The sequence below is a fragment of the Spea bombifrons genome, chromosome 11 (genome assembly GCF_027358695.1).
Source record: "Spea bombifrons isolate aSpeBom1 chromosome 11, aSpeBom1.2.pri, whole genome shotgun sequence".
Lineage (NCBI taxonomy): Eukaryota > Metazoa > Chordata > Amphibia > Anura > Pelobatidae > Spea > Spea bombifrons.
Genome location: NC_071097.1, coordinates 26,632,582 through 26,651,381, shown reverse-complemented (window position 1 = coordinate 26,651,381; position 18,800 = coordinate 26,632,582).

Genomic DNA, 18,800 nt, shown 5'->3' with positions numbered 1-18,800 from the left:
ATCTATCTATCTATCTATCTATCTATCTATCTATCTATCTATCTATGAATGATTAAGCAAGACATCTTATTCCCTATGGCAATATCCAAGTCAAAAAGATATCAGGGACTCCCGGCACTTTTGAAAGTTGATGTATCAATATATTATGATTTAACCCTTGGGAACGGAAACCAGATAGAAATGACCTAGGCTGACAGAATCAAGGTTTCCTGGAAGAGCGCTTCTTTAAGTTCCAGGACCTGACAAAATATCGCCCCAGTAACACCCAACCTCTCTGTTCCAGTCAAAATAATTTAATTGAGCGTGTTGATGCCCAGATTTATTGATATATAAAAAAGCTTTTATTTTTTGTTCTTACATAATGGAAAGCTGGAAGCCCCACACTGGTAACTTTTTCTGATGCCTGCCATACTAAAATACCACTTCTGTCCATTGCATTCTAGAAAGAGCAAAGGAGAACCTAATCGCTACAAAGGAAGAAGGACATTCCTCCAGGTGATGTTCCCATTGCCTTTACCAAAATGACCTTGGACCTTATTAATTTGATACATCACTACTTGCCTGGTGTAGCGAGTGAACAGACATCATTGTACATTATACACAGCCCCATTCATGTGGAATAGCCAAATATGCATTACTGAAATTAACCTTGGTAAAACTGCTTCTCCAAGGGATGGAGGGAGATATCCAGCCGCTGTAATTACACGTCAACGAGGTCCTCTCCCAAGAAAAGATCCTGTCTATAAGAGCCCCACAAGGCTGTTGTTGTCAGGGACATAACACAGGCCCTTGCTTCTTAGTGCAGAAGTCGGACATTTGCTTATAGTGATGTCTAATATTCTTTTTACTGAGCATATACAATAAGTTTGTTAACCCCTTCTTTAGTGTGCACAGAACAATCAGTTTTTCGGGATTTTTAAGTATTTAAAGTAAGTATTTAAATTAGCCTATATTATTTTCTCTTAAATACTTTTTACTATGAAATGAGTTTATAATATATATCACATGCCAAAATTTGATGACATGATGTAACAAGACGACAGCCATGTGAAAACCAATGAACAAATAAAATGACATAGTTACTTCAGAACCGTCTGTATAAATGTAGCAAACCACACTCATCGGATCACTTTTGTAATATTAAATCCCAAAGTGATTTTCTTTCTTTTTATACACGTTATATTACCTTTTCTTTTATTAAATAATGTCATGTCTGGATAGATGGAAGCTTTTCTCATAATGACAAACTTACCCCTATTTCCATTATGGCTTTAAGGTCACTCTCATTATTACAGAGGCATTGGGAATCCTGAAGATTTATGGGATGTGGAACACATCTGTTTTTATGGAAATGTCTGGTTTGGAACATTGGGCCCCAGAATAAGCTTCCTCCCTTGTCTCCTTGTAAAGGTCAGTGAATAGTTTAACTTTTTGGAAACTTTCATTCTCTTTCTCAAAAGCAGATTGAAACAACATAGTGCCAATTTTATGCCCTTCTGTATGTACATGCAAAATGTAGAAGACAAAGGTTCTTGCACTCCAGAACAGAATGTGGTACCAAAGAAAACATTCATTTGTAATTTGCTATATAGCTTGCAAAAGTCAAGTCAATTAAAAAGATGCTATTCATTTGAAATAAAAATTGAAGTCCTGTCAATCATCCTGTTCCTTTCAATATACTGGGGCATTAGTCTGTCTAGTAGCTAGAGAACCAATGGCACAGATGAATCGCCAATGGTTTCAATCCAGAACTCTTCCTATAGGGGAGAATGTTTCCATAGATCCAGTGGCACATTGTAAAAAAAATTGGATATAAAAATAGCAGATTTTGTTTTAGTAAAGGACAGTGACAAACTGTGTTTGGTTCATCAATCCCCATCCGATGGGGGAAAAACGTATCCCCATGTGCTGGGGGTCCACACAGTTGCTGAAGTATCTATCAATAGTATTAACTAATACCTCTGTTATACTGCACTGTAGGAAATCCATGCTCTCTTTAATCTAAATATACATTTACATCAGGTATAAGAGAAACACGAGTGACAGGAACATGCGTTTTACCCACATGAAAGACTAAAGGGGCTCTCTGGAAGATGGTGTAATAGTGAAATCTATAGATATTCCCTTCACACTGATCGATATAGAGAAAGAGTATAAAAAACTCACTTTGAGGACATGGATTCCACCTCTACCTCTACACCTACCTACACTTCCACTACTCTCTAATCCATTGTTTCAAGAAAAGGAGCCTTCAGCAAGTCAAGCTCAAGTCGCATCATCCTGTTGCCATCATCTGTCATCCATCCGTGGTGTATGTATTCATGTATTCAAATATCTAACACACACACTAACACTTAATTTTGCCTCTGCATGTGAATCACAGTTCCTGTCCATGTCTGTATCTCCCTATCCCTCAAAAGGTTAAATATCATTACACAAATATCCCTGCTCTGTCTTCTTTTTCAGACAGCAGGTGTGAACCAGCAAAAGACACCCTTATCCTTCCATCATGAGAAACTTTTATATACAAGCAAGTATTAAAAATGATTATCCCAATGCACTGGACAGCACTGACATTTTGTGGATTGTATTCACATATACTTATATGAAAACCTGGAAAAGCAAAGAATTTTTCTTAAGAGCGAATCAGGATTTAATTGGCCCCTTTGTGTGCCAACAGATTTCATACTATATGTGCGAGGAGGTAGTATTGACTGGATGTCAAAAATGGTATTTTCCCTCTTGAGGGATTAATTTCAATTCCCTCAAACAGAGTTTCTTTCATCAGTCTTGGATGCAAAATTTAGGGATTAAAGGATTTCATTTTTACAATTACGCTTTTTATTTTTTGACAACTTTGACAGTCAGTGTGATCTTGGCTTCTGGAATTAGGTAATCTGCCTCAAATAAACAGATTGCTAATAGCAGTTGAGTGTTTGGTGTTGACTTGAAGCCTCAGTTTAACACAAACATTCAATACCATTCAAGAACCCGCTCTACGTTCACAAACAAAAGCTTATCAGTCTGTCTTGGGATATGCTTATAGACCGTGTGACCCATCAGCTAGTTTGCTTTAGAAAATGAAATATTATACTACAGTTACAGGTTTAATTGGAAAATAATGTTTTATTTAACCCTGCCAATACTCCTAGTTGATTTTTTTAAACAGCTATAATGCATACTGATATATATTTCACACTAAGCTATTATAAATGATGTTGTGTTTTATATATGTGCCTTTTCATATTGTGCAACATTATTATTATTATTATTATTATTATTATGCTATTTCATAAACTCCTATAATAGTATCCTAATATCCAATGAGACAGAAAAATATATTATACTAGTTAACATGCTGCAAAAGCATACTGCACTATTAAATACCACACCATACTATAGTAAACAGCACCATACTATACAGTACCATGCCACACTACAAAGTACCATTATGTTACACAATTCTACAAAAATATACACTTCCAACTATGCTGTGCCGTGTGATACAAGGATTCAGATTTTTCAAATTTAATTCATACATTTAAAAAGTTTGAATCTCATGGCCCACTTTCTCACCCCATTGATCAGTCCCACTCTGATTCAGAGTGCTGAGATTTGATATCGTTTCACAGCACTCAGATGCAGATAGTGAGTAAGGACCACAGGGGGGCTGTCACAGGCTGCTGGATCGCCCTTTTCTGAATACATGGGTGCATGTCACTATGTGTGATTTGGTGTGTTGAGCTATATATATATACACACACACATATATATATATATATACACACATATACACACACATATATATATATATATATATATATACACACACATATATTGCCTTATATATATATATAGAATACATTAGTTGCCCTTACGATTATCACTGTTTGACTGATTGACTGTTGTTGTTCTTTATATATATTTATTATTATATATTTGTTCTTTATATATATAAGTAATTCATAGATGAGTATTCTTTATTATACTGTAGTTGTTCTGAATATGGTTGATTATGAATATGTGTACTTAAGTGTTGATTTAGCTCCAGTCAATGATGATCGCTAAATTTAATTTGAGATTCTATTTGAATAAAAATGTTTGGTCCAGGTTCAATTCGATATTCGATTCGACCACAAGTTTCAGATTTCACAGGACCCTACTATCTACATTGCATAATTCCCTGTTCTACACTCCGTGATGTCCCCTTCCCATGCCTCCCAACTGTCCCGAATTGTTGGACTTTTAGCAATCACACATTTCTAGAAATGAATATATGAATAAACAAAGTATATTATAATGAACATGTTTATCCGTTACAACAGGGATATGTTTCTATGTCATAATTTGGATGTGAAAAGTATGTTAAACGCTAGATCATTATTTGACATCCCCCCTCGTACACATAGGTAGATCCTGGAGATCAGGACGTACTAAGTGGATATTGGATAGTGTAACAATGTGATTAATGCGATGAGACCTACGCTATCAAAAGTTTTATGGATTTCCTTAACTATAAATATAATAAAACAAGAGCCCAATGTAAATCTTCAGGAACCCACAAGAGCAATAATGTCAACATTCATGATGATAAAAAATCTATAACAAAAATAAAAGTGTAATCACAACATCAAAACATCTGAACATCCCTGGGCATCTGTCAATATTAAATCATACTTATATAATATTTATCAAATAGAAATATTTCATCCATAGTTTACACATAAAACTTTGCACAAAGAGGTATAAAATAAATCCATTACATTTCAAAATGCTTAAATCTAATGATTGTGTAACAATGACACCATTGTGACACCATGGCTGGAGGGGCTCATCTACTTTAATACACTCCATCTTTATAATGGGGATGGATTGAAGCCTTTTTAAGAATCTTCTGTGGGTGTACTGGACCTTATACTTTAAATGATACAAGGTAAGTATATTCTTATCATACTTCAAGATTCTACATATTACACTTTCCCATGGATTCGAGGTTCTTGATTACAAGTTCAGATGACAATGTTTCCCGCATGCCTGTGAATTACATTTTATCAGGCTTAATTATGCGAATGGATGTGTTTGTTGACCTTCATTGTTTTAGGGGTGGTTGACCTTGGCTTTGGATTTCATCTTAAAATTATTTTGGAATGTGACATTGGTCACAGAAGTATTAAAAATGTTGCATAAAGGAGTCTGACAGCTTTGTAGATAATGTACTAATGGGATTATTTTTTTGGATAATTAGATTTTTTGTGTATATTATTGATAAATTGTTACTTGTTATTGTTTTTTCCTTCTCCTTCTCTCTATATAACACATATTTTACACAAACATGGGAAAAAAGTAGATCATGTTTTTTAAAGTTTGAGTTTGATTTATTAGAGAAGTCAGTTAACGCAATCTCTTTTAGCGAAATAGTTTGGCTGAACATTGATGGTCAATCAAGTGTTTTATTCTCTGGAGAAAATAAAAAAAAATGCTTGAAAATGGTTGGAAAATATCTTGGTTCCAGAAGGAATTTTTCAAAGGTGGACTCAAGGTCAGTAAGTGCTAAATGCTGTTTCCAAATCTCTCGTCAATCCCTTGGAGCTCAGACTCGTACAGTCAGTTGATTAGGCTGACTAGTTTTAAGTTGGACTCAGTGCATATGTTCTCACTGCATTTTTGCTAAGGATCTGAGTCTGGAACTGCTTTCTGAAAGATGCTATTCCACCTACCTTGCTGAACTTTACGCTTTTATAGCTTAAATGTAGCATTCGAAACATTAGTACTTTATTAATGCAAAAGTTTACCACATTAATTATTTTATGTTGGAACACTTAAATTGTCATGTGACACAAAAGTAGATACTGATAGGTTGCTTTCATAAAACCAGAGAAAAATATCTTAAGAGTTCCTGTGTTACTTGTTTGTAGTTCAACCTTCAGAGAAAAGAATTAAACTATGGATCCGCTAGGATTTTTTTGTTAAATATGTTTAGACAGTGAAAACAAATTTCGTGTAAACAAAAGAACAAAGTTAAATTTGTATTTAATGGTCAATGGCCATATTAGGGCATATTATTATTGTTTTTGTTGATAACCAAAACTAAACTTTCTCTTTGAATGTGGATGGATTGGCATAGACATATATATGGCCATATAATGAGATGGCATCCCCAATATTTACTAGGTACTTGTAAATAGCATTTGCTGGGTGTGAGCTGATTCCTTGTTTTATTGTATGCACATGTTGGTCACTTACGCAGCTGGGATGAGCCAAATCTGGCTTTCTAATCTTGTGTGCCAACTCTCATGCCAAGCCAATTCACTCTGGAGACACAAGCCCCCTTGGCAGCAACAACTGCAATCAAGTGTTTGTGATAACTGGCAGTGAGTCTTTTACATGGCTGTGGAGGAATTTTAGCCCATGTTTCTTCTCAGAATTGTGTAATTCAGCCACATTGGAGGATTTTCAAACATAAACTGCATTTTTAAGGCCATGCCGCTTTGACTAGAACTCCAAACCCTTCATTTTATTTAATTTCAGCCATTCGACGATGGGCTTGCTTATGTGCTTCAGATAATTTTCCTGCTGCATAACCCAACTGAGCTTGAACTTTAGGTCACAAACTGATGGCCGGACATTCTCCTTCAGTGTTTTCTGTTAGGGAGCAAAATTCATGGTTCCATCAGTTATGGTAAATCGCCCAGGTCCTGAAGCAGCAAACCAACCCCCGACCATCACATTACCACCACTGTGTTTGATTGTTATGGTGTCCTTGTTGTGAAATGCTGTTTTAGATTTGCACCAGATATAACAGGACCCATTTCTTCCAAAAAGTTGGCCTGCAGTTCGTTACATGCTTGTCTGGATTATTTTGTGACCTCCTAGATTACTTGTCGCTGTGCTTTTGGAGGAATGTTTGTAGGTTGGTCGCTCCTGAAAAAGTTCATCACTGAATTGTAGGTAATGGCTCTAACCGTGTTCTTTGGAGTCCCAGAGCCTTAGAGATGACTATGTATCCCTTTCCAGACTGAAAGATGCCAATGACTTTGTTTCTCATCTGTTTTTTTTACATGTCTTTAGATCACGGCTCAATGTGCTGCTTTTTGAGACCTTTAAGTCTACTTCACTTTTCAAGATACATTCAACAGAACTGGTAGTAATCATGTATGGGTGTGTTTAGTGAAATTGAACCGAAATATCAATTAAATTAGGTTAATTGGTTGATTTAGTAATGGGTCAATTTCTTCTATGTCTTATGTTAAAATGAGTGGGATGATCTGAAACATTTAAGTGTGAGTTTGCCACAGCACTGTGTATACCTGCGTATGTTAAGCACAAAAACGTGTGAACGGAGTGCATGTAAATAAATCCTGTGTAATTTATATAATTGCCCTTTGAACAACATTAATTGCTAGTAAAGTAGGTAGATCAACCTTTAACGCCGTGTAAAAAGAGAATATCCAATAATTGAAACCTTTGCACTGTGTAAAATCATTACGATCTGTTAATGTAGCAAAGTCGCAAGAGCAATTTGTTTATTCATCGTTGGGTCATTTACAACTGATTTGTAATGCTACTTTATATTTGTTTTGACCTGTGTGCGACAGCGTGTGATATTACTAACGTTAATACATAGAGGTGATAAGTGAAGACGTTCTGCATCTTGGAACATAATTACTTTTCTTGTAAATACACTATGAGATCTGTCGTTAGCTTTTGTTACTGTAATATAGATAGCGTTTACATTGTCCTTCGGCATCTACAAAAATGATATGCATAGTTACTTTCAAAGCCATTAAAAATGTTTCTGTGCTTGGTAATGTGCTCAGATATTACAAAATATCGTAAGTTCTGAATTTGGATGGCCAGGGACAGATTGATCGATGTGTAACAATTCCTGGTTTTGGTTACCTTTTTGCCACCCGTAGTGTACTTGACATTAACAACTGCTAATTTGAAAGGAAAATAAAATACAGTTAGTGATATCTTTAAAGGGGAAACCTCAACTTTTTTTTACTGGTATCACAATAAAAACCAGATTTTTAAAAAATATTGTGTTGTTTCCTGTTTTAAAAACATTTTTTAATTTGTGGATAATATAATGCTTTCAGACAGCTGCATATTAGTCATTTGAATGTGTTCTGGCTCGGTTATTGTAACCAATTCTACAAACACCCTGTCACCAAATCATACTATTTTGTGGTAAGCACTAGAATTACTGATGAACATCTATGGTATGGAAAAATATTATCTCTCGGTGAAAGAGATACTTTACATTTGTTGCTGTAAATATGGTCTAATTTTGACTTTGCTAGAGTAATATTTAAGGTCATATGAAGACTTGTGGGTTTCAGATTGACATCATAACATGAGAAGAACTTGGCAGACTGCAGAATGCAACCAAATACTGATGTTACTACATAAAGCAACAAAGGTAGCAGCGAAGCTCAACTCTTAATCCACCGCTTCTTCTCTCTGCACAAGCCAAGTCATTCATACTATCTTGTTATATATCTATTATTGCATGAATTAAGGCTACTGATTATAGCTTTTGGAAGCTGTAAAGGAAGAGATTGTGGGTTAGCCAAAGATTCCATAGAAAAATAATGGTTCATGTTTCCACAACATCCTTTCCCAGTTGACTTATATAAGATCTTTGTGTTTTAGAGACAGTAAAACTTGCTGTACTAGTTATAATCTATATGATAAAAGAATTATTACAAAAACACAGGCTCGCAGTGAGTATTCATCTTGAGCTCCAAATACAAGGGTAGGATTTAGCTCATAAAATCCATATGTTATAATATCAAGGAAACCACTCATTATTTATGGATGCCTGTACATAATTCTTCATAGTTTTCCTTTCTTTCCCTTATGTTGTACCATTCTTTTGAATATTGTAGCGTTATGCAATTTAGTAATACCTATCATAAATAAAACAAAGTGTATCCTTTAGATCCATGTTGTACACTTAATAAAAAATAAGACCACAAATGCTATCCTAAGCATTAATACATTCAACTTTTCCAGTGATTTAAGAGCTGGATCCATTGGGATAATTCTCTGAAAGCATTTGAAATGTAAACCGATGGCAATATGTGTACTACATCTATAATTTATATGGCCAGTAAAATCAAATTATAATTTATTTTAGATTGTATACGTACGTTGGATGCATTTTAAATAGAAGTAAATGATGAAGTGTAAAGCTGAGAATTCAGGTTTTATATAAGCCTGTAAAAGCCAGTGCCAAAGTCAAAGAGATAAGAAAAGTGGTTTCTTATGTTCCTATAAGTAAATGTATTCTTAATAATAACAATAGTAATACTATGGGAACAATGACTTAGTAGAGAGCCGAACTTATTCGCTTGCAGAAGAAAGTGACATAGAAGCTAATAGTTATCTTTCTTAATGAATTTTTATCTCATTTTGCCCATCTCTGTTAAGATTATATACGTTTTCTTAATTCCAAGCTCAATTAGAAATTTTGATGACTCTAGATTTTTCGCATAAAAACAAGATTCCATGTAGTTTTCTCTAGACACCAACAGGGCAATTTACACATTTCAAAACACAAATATATATGCAAATATTGAAATGCATTTTGAAAGTGAACCTTAGGCTTTTATTACTTGGTGTGTATTGTGAATGTAGATCTCCTTCTATAGTTTCAATGATTGAATGTTTCCATATAGGCTACAGACACCCGCAACTAAATACCATCACAGCTTCTATAGTTTGAAACATAGCTCTCTGATGTCATAAACAACTGAAAAAGCTGAAGGGATCATTGTTTTTACTTTTACATCATCACAATTATATGGCCTTCAAGAGGATATAAGGCATTTGAACACCCACCTGCTCCCTGTTTTTTTTAACCCATGATGAGCACTGCCTCCCATAGGTTTCATGCTCATAGCTTTCCAAAATGAAATACATGTGATTACAGTATGCCATGCACTTTTTCATTATTCTAATGTTCCTGAAATATTCCTGAGAGCCATACAAAGTAAACTACCATATACATGTTGTGGCATTTAAATGGTTACTTTGGCTTGTTTTTCTTACCCATTTTCTTTTTCAACGTGGCTCTGTAACTTAATGATAAATAAGGCCATATAAAAGTATTTTAGCGTGGCGTTTCATTCTGTTTTACTAAATCATCATCTCTTCATTTTTACAAATCAAACAGCTTAGATAATGGATCTAATGCTTGTTCTGTACTTGTGAAGTTTCTCTGAAAATCCCTGACTGTAGGAACCTACATGGAAAGTGATTCCCTTTTGGTTTGGAATGGTTTGTAGGCTACATAAATTAATGTGAACAAAGAGAAGGTTTAATTCAGAGAGGGACTAGACTGTTTGTAAACTCTTAATTGAGCTTTAAAAAGCTCTAAATGTAGGAATGAGGACATGTTAAACAGCATAAAATTGCTCAGTATTTCATTTACTAAATCCAAAGGCAGGGACCACATTCCAAGTAGGTTAAAATACAGCTATGAATTAAAGGGCATAAAGTGAGGTGACAAGGCTAATTGGCAGGGAACACAGTTCTATAGCTGTAGATACCATATAGAAGACACCTTTGGACGTATGGCTAATGGCTCAGCTGGCACAGGGTTGCTAAGTTGCTCATCACTTAGCAGTTTTTCACTGGTACAGGATAACAATGGATCTGACAACGCAAACGAACAAATAAACTTCTACATTAACTTTAGCCTTTACTTAACATATAGCTTTTGAAAAATCCATGAAAAGAAGCACATCAAAGCTTAGTACAGTAACTAGGTGTAACCTGGATATCACAGGTATATAGAGAATTTATTTTGTGCCCTCATCAGGATAATAGAATTTGTTTTACCCGGATCCAGTGTGGTCTTGTCTGTCTAAAGGACAATGTCCCAGAAGGCTTGTGGTTTGTTCAGATGCCACTTTTCAAACCTAAGCCGTGCTACTATGTTCTTATTAGAAAGAAAAGGCTTTCTCCTGGCAACCTTTCCAAACAAACCAAACTTGTTCAGTCTTTTTTCTAATTGAACTGTCATGAAAGTTAACATGTAACATGCTAACTGAGGCCTGTAGAGTCTGAGCTGTAACTCATGGGTTTCTTACAATTTGTCTGAGCATCGCACGGTCTGACCTTGGGGTGAAGACCTGGGAAGATTGGCAACTGTCTTGAATGTTTTCCACTTTTGAATAATCTTTTTCACTACAGAATGATGGACTTGGAAATTGCCTTATAAGTTATAACCCTTTCTAGATTGATGGGCAGCAACAATTGCTTCTCTAAGATCGTTGCTGATGTCTTTCCTCCTTGGCACTGTATTAACACACACCTGAATGCTTCAGACCAGCAAACTGCTAATACCTCAGCTTTTATAGAGGTGGCCACAACATTTGTTGCCACCTTTGCTTCTGCTGACCACTTCCGCTTCTGCGTCTTCTCCTTCATTTTCTATCTTCTCTCTTCTCTTCTCTCCTCTCTTCTTTCTTAATTCCGCTATCTTCAATCTTTATCTTTGTCCGTATCTCCACGCATCCATAACCCACCAAAATGGTGACACTTGCAGTGACGTCCTCTCCCCGATCATCCAATGCTTCCCATGCCACTAGGTAAAGGTATATAGATCAAGATAAAACTTGCATACGCTTTGTGTTTTTTCTCATCTGTTTATTTCAGCAGTATAGACAATTATCTTATTTCCTTGATTATCTACTACATTGATTAATATGATCCATAAACTTTAAGTTTTTAAAGATTTTCTAAAACAAAATCAGATAAAGAATAGTCTGTATGTATATAAACATCAGTGAAATATGTTTGTTAGCCAGTATTCCTGATTAATTAAAAAATAGTCTGCATTTTCAATATTATTTACCTATCATTGTCTGTCATTGTTTTTTTCATTGACTTTTAAAGTGGCTGAATTCTTCTGAGAGAAGAGAACATATCAGTACTTGATTGAAATGAAACTCTTTGTGCAAAATATACTATACACATCATTATCTTCTTAAAGGGACACTTGAGTGTCCAATGAATGCCCACCTACAAAGAATGCTTTTAAGTGTTATTTCATACCTGGGAACTTCTTGGGTTTGACTTTCTGCTTCCCTAATCCCTGGATCACATCTCCCTTTCTCTGGTCCAATTCCCACTATTTCCTGCCCACTTTGGCAAGAGATTGCCTGAGGTTAGCTCCACCCACATGTGTGGCTAACCCCACCCATGCATGAGTAGTCATGCCCACACAACTTGATGGCCACACAGAGTCCTCCAGAGGAGTGAGAGCTCCAGGTAGCCTATCCTGGAAAGTGCTGAGCCGAGGGTACCATGTACGTCTTTTATTATGCATCCTTCAACCTGTTAAAATAAAACAGAATAAAGTATGTACCTTTAGGGGAAGGTATATGTCTATATTATATCTAGAATTCTAAGGTTTTACACAATTATTTTATTTTACATGACATTTTCAAAGGTGCCTTTAATAAGAGAATAATGCTTTTTTTCCCTGTTAAATATTGTCTTCCCTTCAATATGATTGATTCCTTTGCCTTGTGAACACAAATCCTTGGGTAGTCATGTATAAGTCTTCATCCACACCGTGTTTTTCAATAAATTCCTCAGAGATTTACAATCCTTCACGCTATCTGAAAGGTACTTTGCAAAAAAAAAAGAGAAAAATAGATATTCACAGAAACATTGTATAATATACCTACCCCTGGGAAGGAAACTGCCCTCATATTTGTTCAAGATGATTCAAATCAAATAATGTATACGTGTCATCTTCTTATATTGATTGTGTGTATAGATTTTAGAAACATGATTGAGATTTATTCCAGAGCATCTGGCAGATATAGCAGATGCGTAGTGATGAGAAGAATTTTCTGTTGATGACTTTTTACTTTGCCCAAAATTTGTATGTAATGAATAGCTAATAAAAGATGTTCACAGGGCATTGATTCTAAAGTGTCCTCTTTATGTTTGTATCACTTATGTTAACAAAGACGTTAAAGTTTCTGGAGGGTTACACATTCAATGAGAAAACAATCATTTTGATTTATAAGTACAATAGAATTTAAGGGCCTAGCTAATCCTACACTATTAGAAGGATGAGTGATCAGATGGCTTCATATCCCATTCAGTGATGTATTCCGGCCTCGGCTGACCAGTTGTTGCTCAATGGGTCAGCTATAAGCGCGATCTCTCATCACCACAACTGGCCGATTTACACTATGGACAGGGTAATCTCGGCTCTTCTCAGTGAGGATGGTGGCCAGAGAGATGGGGGTGCTGTCCTGGGCCGGACCCTTGAAATAAGACACATTATCTATTTAAACCATAGTCTAATGGAACGAAATATACATATAATATCATAAAGCCAGTTCTGCTTCACTTTAGTTTTGTAATAAACTTTTTTTGTAAGAACCCTAACTCATTTTGATTATATCCATGATATTTATTTTAATTATATAGTTATTATTTTAAATGTAAAAAATGAAGCAATATTTGTTGAGTTTGGTTTATTTCTTACACATTGTGGCAGTACATGATGTATAAGGAAATGTGGCATTTTTATAGTTAATTTTATCTACTGGAGTTTGTTGTCCGAAAATGAAATGGGCCAAAAATGAACCCAAAATTTGGTCCGAATCATTTTTGGTCCATTTGAACATATCTAATATATATATGTGTATATATATATATATATATATATATATATATATATATATATAGATAGATATATAAGGTTCGAGTCACTTAGCTGTTTTCATGGGAAAGAAGGAAATTTCTAGCTGTAACACAACTGCCAAAGAGTTTTCTAATGATCAATTATCCTTAAACTTGAATTAAAGAACACAACACTAATGCATCTGATGTCAATTTGCCCTTAGTTTCAAAAACAAAGACGTTTTTCTAAGTGACCCCAAACTTTTGAACGGTATAGATTTTTTCATACCTACAATTTATCAATACATATTTTGTAATATAATCTTTGAGAATATGATATGTTATACTGGGCATGCATAAGTCATATTATAAGAATGTGAGATGTCGAACATTTTTCTTCTTTGTAAACCAGAAATTGCATGTTTGAATTATAAGGAAGAATGCAATGATTAAAATATACAATTTCATTCTATAGTGTAAGAAGCATTTTATAAAACAATTCTCAAATGTTTTTTTCTTTTGGTAGGATGTGAGCGAATAACAGCTCACATGCAGAATCATCAAAGGAGTTTGAGGCTCAAGGTCTTTCGACTGTGATATCTTTAAACGAAAAATGAACATCAATCAAGCATTATTTTCAATTATCCCTCAAATTGGAACAGTAAAAGAAAAATCAGAAAACAAAACCAAAATTCTAAGTGCCTTAGATTTGTTGCTGGAAGGAAAAGGCCTTACATATATTGACGTAAAGTTCTGAAAATAAGCAAAGAACAGATGTATTGATTTTTGGTGAAGTCTGGGTGTAGAAGAGAGAAAGAATAAAGAAGTGATCTTTGCCCGCAATGTCCAAATGACATCCCAAGTGGCCTCCTTAATGGTGGGGGAGGGCGGGAGGCAGGTGTCTACCCCAGCACATGGATAGAACTGCCCTTAGGCTAGGGCTAATGGTATTGGTTGAGCTTGCTGTAAGCCTCTCTTTTCTAATAGCCAACTTTCTATGTGCAAGAAGACAGACAGATATTGATTGGTCCAAATGCCCTTGAGTTGACAAGATCTGAAATGAAAATCCACAAGCCAAGTATAAACTTTCTGCAAGTTCAATTCCTGGAATCTGATTATGACAGTAGGCATATATCATGCACACATGCAAAATACACTCTTTCTGGATTCTTGGTTTTTAATTTGGGAATGATTTTTAACCATATATAGTTCAATTATATTGTTGAACAATATAAACGTGTTATTCTGATTTTCCCTCTTATTCTTGTTTTGGCCAAACAAGCAAGAGAAGCAATACACTTTTATTATAATTGTCATCCTCATTCTTATTTTGGTTGAATAGGCAAGGAAAGAAAATGGAATTAGGAAAATATAGAAGAGGCAATGTAAATATATAAAAAAGAAAAAAAAATATTCTTTGGCACGCTGTCCCATAAAATATGGGAGCGTCTACAGAAATTGAAAGAGCCCTAGATGCCAAATAATACTGCTAGATTTATTCGTCAAGCAGGTTTTCCAGATTATTATGAGGTCAGAAACACTGACATTTAATGTGTGTGTATATATTTTCCAAGGAAAAAGACATGCAAATGTTCTCAGCACATGGACCACCATTAGAAGGCTTGTGCTACAGAGCATCACCATAGTTAACGTCTGTATTTGTGAATCTCTGTCCATGGTGCTGAAAAATAACACAAGCGATATCATGTTATTGCCAAATACATGATACCCAGTGCTTCCTATGTACTAAATTAAAGTGCCACTAAACATTAAAAATAACTTTAGGAAGCGTACTTGTAGACGTACAATTTGTTTTCTAAAGGCAATCAGCGCTGTCAGCTCTCAATCGGATGGCTCTAGAAAAAAAAGGTGCAGCAACGACAACAGATTTACTGAAGATTCAAGCAAATGAAAATATTTGTGCCTTTTATCAGAGTTTTACCAGCATTTTAAGGTTTCATTTAGTAAATTTTATGTTTGTGGTTACCATAGGCAGCACCCAAAAACTTTCATAATCCTCACTCCAACTTCATGACATATATATTGTACCCAAAAGGAAATCATTCCAAAATTGGTTATTTATGTTAATATTTGAATAAAATGCATCCAATGATTTCAAACAACTCTACTGGCTTTGATTTTGAGTATAGACAAACATATTTGATATTTTCCAATGCTTCGAGCATCGAGCAAAGATGAAAATGCCATCATTTGTTAAGCTTTTCTGGACATGTCATTTGGTGTTTGAAGACAGCAGGTGGAAATATAAATGCCAGTTAGCTTAAAGCACGAGCCATTCTCTCACGGGATATGAACGTATCTAACCCTTCAATGTCTTGAGAGATGGCAGTGGGTTGCTCTTTGATACTTTATCATTTCCAAGATAACTTAAAGGGTTAAAGAGTTTTACAAGGATGCAGTGACATGACATTGTGTATGGCATTGTGACATTTTCACAGGAAAACTTATTAGAATGAATTCCTACTCCTCTTACTTTAACAAAGGTCTGTGTCCGTCAATCTTATTGTCAGTTGCAATAGTGAATAATGGAATGGGAAATGAATTGTTCTTAAACTGTCGTTGATACACTGTTAAGTTCTTTAAAGATGTTGTTCCGCTACGACAAAACAGTTAATTGCACCAAACAAACCTTTGCATGTCATTTATACTTTCCTCTGAAAGCTCACTCATATAAACACACCTTTTGTGTCACATGACAATTAAGTTTTCCTGCCAAAATATTAGTAAGGCAACATTTTATGTAATTAAAATTATTTATATATTAATTATACCATTTAACTATAATAATATTGAGGTCTTGTGAATTATTTAATATTTTCTACATGTAATGTCATGACAAAATGCTTTTGTAGGGGATGGCAAATCTAGGGTTAAATCCTGGTGCAATCCACCAAATTATTTTACTATTATGTAGGCGATATCTCAATATACAGCATTTTGAATTAAACAAAATTTATTTTCTGGACTTGTTATAATGAAAAGAGATGTGTGGGTATTTTTATTACACAATGGAAATATATTTTCACGGCTTACAACAGAATTCAGAGGGGTGATTTTTGGAGTTTAAAGGGTTGCACATAAAAACCGTCTATAAGTTAATTAATTCTAACTTAATAGATGCTAAAAATTCTTTAATTATTTCTTAGGGCTATATGGAAAATGGCAGAGTTTTGGATACATCAATCATTTAAAATGGTATTTTTACTCTCTACAACCCTAGTAAGTATTTTGTTTTATTAAACCATTACTCTTTTACTATGGCTGTAATATACTACTTCAAAATATTGCTGCCACATAAATATCCCAATATATATCCCTTAGAGGCACCAAGGCTCTAGACATTTGTTACATGCCCTGCACTGTAGCCAAAATACGGTCTTCAAATTTGTACTATATGGCATTTCCAGCTGCATTCGATGCATTCTTCATAATAATGGGATGGAACTTTATTGTATCTCGTGTGAGCTAACATACTTGTTAAAGAAATTAAAGGAGAGCCCATCACACAAATTACCTACAGTGAATTAAGAAAGTAGGATTCTTTGGAAGATATGAATGACTGATCTCTTAGAAAATATAAACCATTGCATTGTTTGTGAATATATGTATGCAAAATTATCTAATTTCTAGATATATGTATGTGAATTGAAGCAGTCAAGTACTTTGAGAAGATTGATGGAATCCATATAACAGTTAATTCTAGTAGATACAACAAAATACATATTGTAGGCCTACACAGCTGATGTAGATTGCCTATGGTCCCAACTCATTTTATCTAAACATAGTCCCTTCAGTTAATTGGTCTTTAGGAAAACCTGTCTTTATCATATTTTATATGATATTTGGAGAATCTACAATTACTTGTCACAGTAACCTGTAAGTACTGGGTCCTACATATGGACATCTCTCTGCTCGATATCTCCCCCTTCTGATCTATTCCTTTTGGCACTTATCCCCCCTCTCTTATTTTCTGCTCACTCTTATTCAAGTTAGTGCCTTCTCTGCCACTTAGTGTCCTATTCCTACTTATGCTTCTCCTCTACCACATTCTCTCTCTCCATTAAGTGTATTTTGGGAGGCTGCCTCTCTCTGTATCCTTCTCCTGCTGAGTCCACCACCATGCTGCCCACAGAAGCGCTAGCTGTAGCAGATGTCAGCGCAGCGCTGCCTTACATCATATGAGCTCCAAGAAGGGCACAGTCAGACAATGTGACTGGGATCTGCGGGGGCCGATGTTATGCTCCTGACCATAATCATGACCTTATAACATCCATAGTCTTAGATGAAGCAGAAGAATGATGTGTTTTTGTAAAATGCAATTCCAAAGAACCAGGTTGACAGCTGAACTTAGACAGAAAAATAATGAAGTCAGAAAAGGACCAAATGGCCCATCTAGTTTGGCCTTTCTGAAAAAAAAAAATCTAATTATTTAGGAAAGCTGTATCATCCTGGGTTTTCTTGAACTTGTTTTCTGCATGTGTCAACCTAAGTACATAACTATAAATTACCACCGTTTTAGCTATGATTCACTTGTACAAACCAGTCAGTGGGGGGTTTTGTATCAATGATTGAGTCAACCTGATTTAATGCAAACAGTTCGAATTACACAAAACTAGAGTAACTTCAGAAATCATCAGGCCATGCAAATGTATGACCTTATGATGTTTCAATGTACAGGAAAAGTTTAAAGGAGTTTAAAATGTTTTTCAAAAAGGGTTTACAAATGTTAAATATACCTTTTTCAACATTTATGAAATACCATTTTTGTCCTTTAGAACTATCATCAAATTTCCCAATTTTTGTCGGCTTATAAAAAAAACCCCTCATAATTTACAACTGAAGGGGTCATTCTTATGTTTTATTATTATTTTTTAAGTCCAATGACTTCTTTTTAATGCACAACTTTACTGTACAGATTTACTGTCTCCTGCCAGTCAATTTAATATCCCGCTGAAATCTGTTGGCTTTCTGACTTCTTGGGTCATGTCAGCTCTCTGAATCCTATTATTTTGTGAGCCACTGAAAATTAAATACTTAAACCAGATTTAGTTCAAGATAATTTCCAAGCATAAATTAATTTACAAACTGGTCAATTCATTAAAAAGAAAGTGCATGCAAATCTA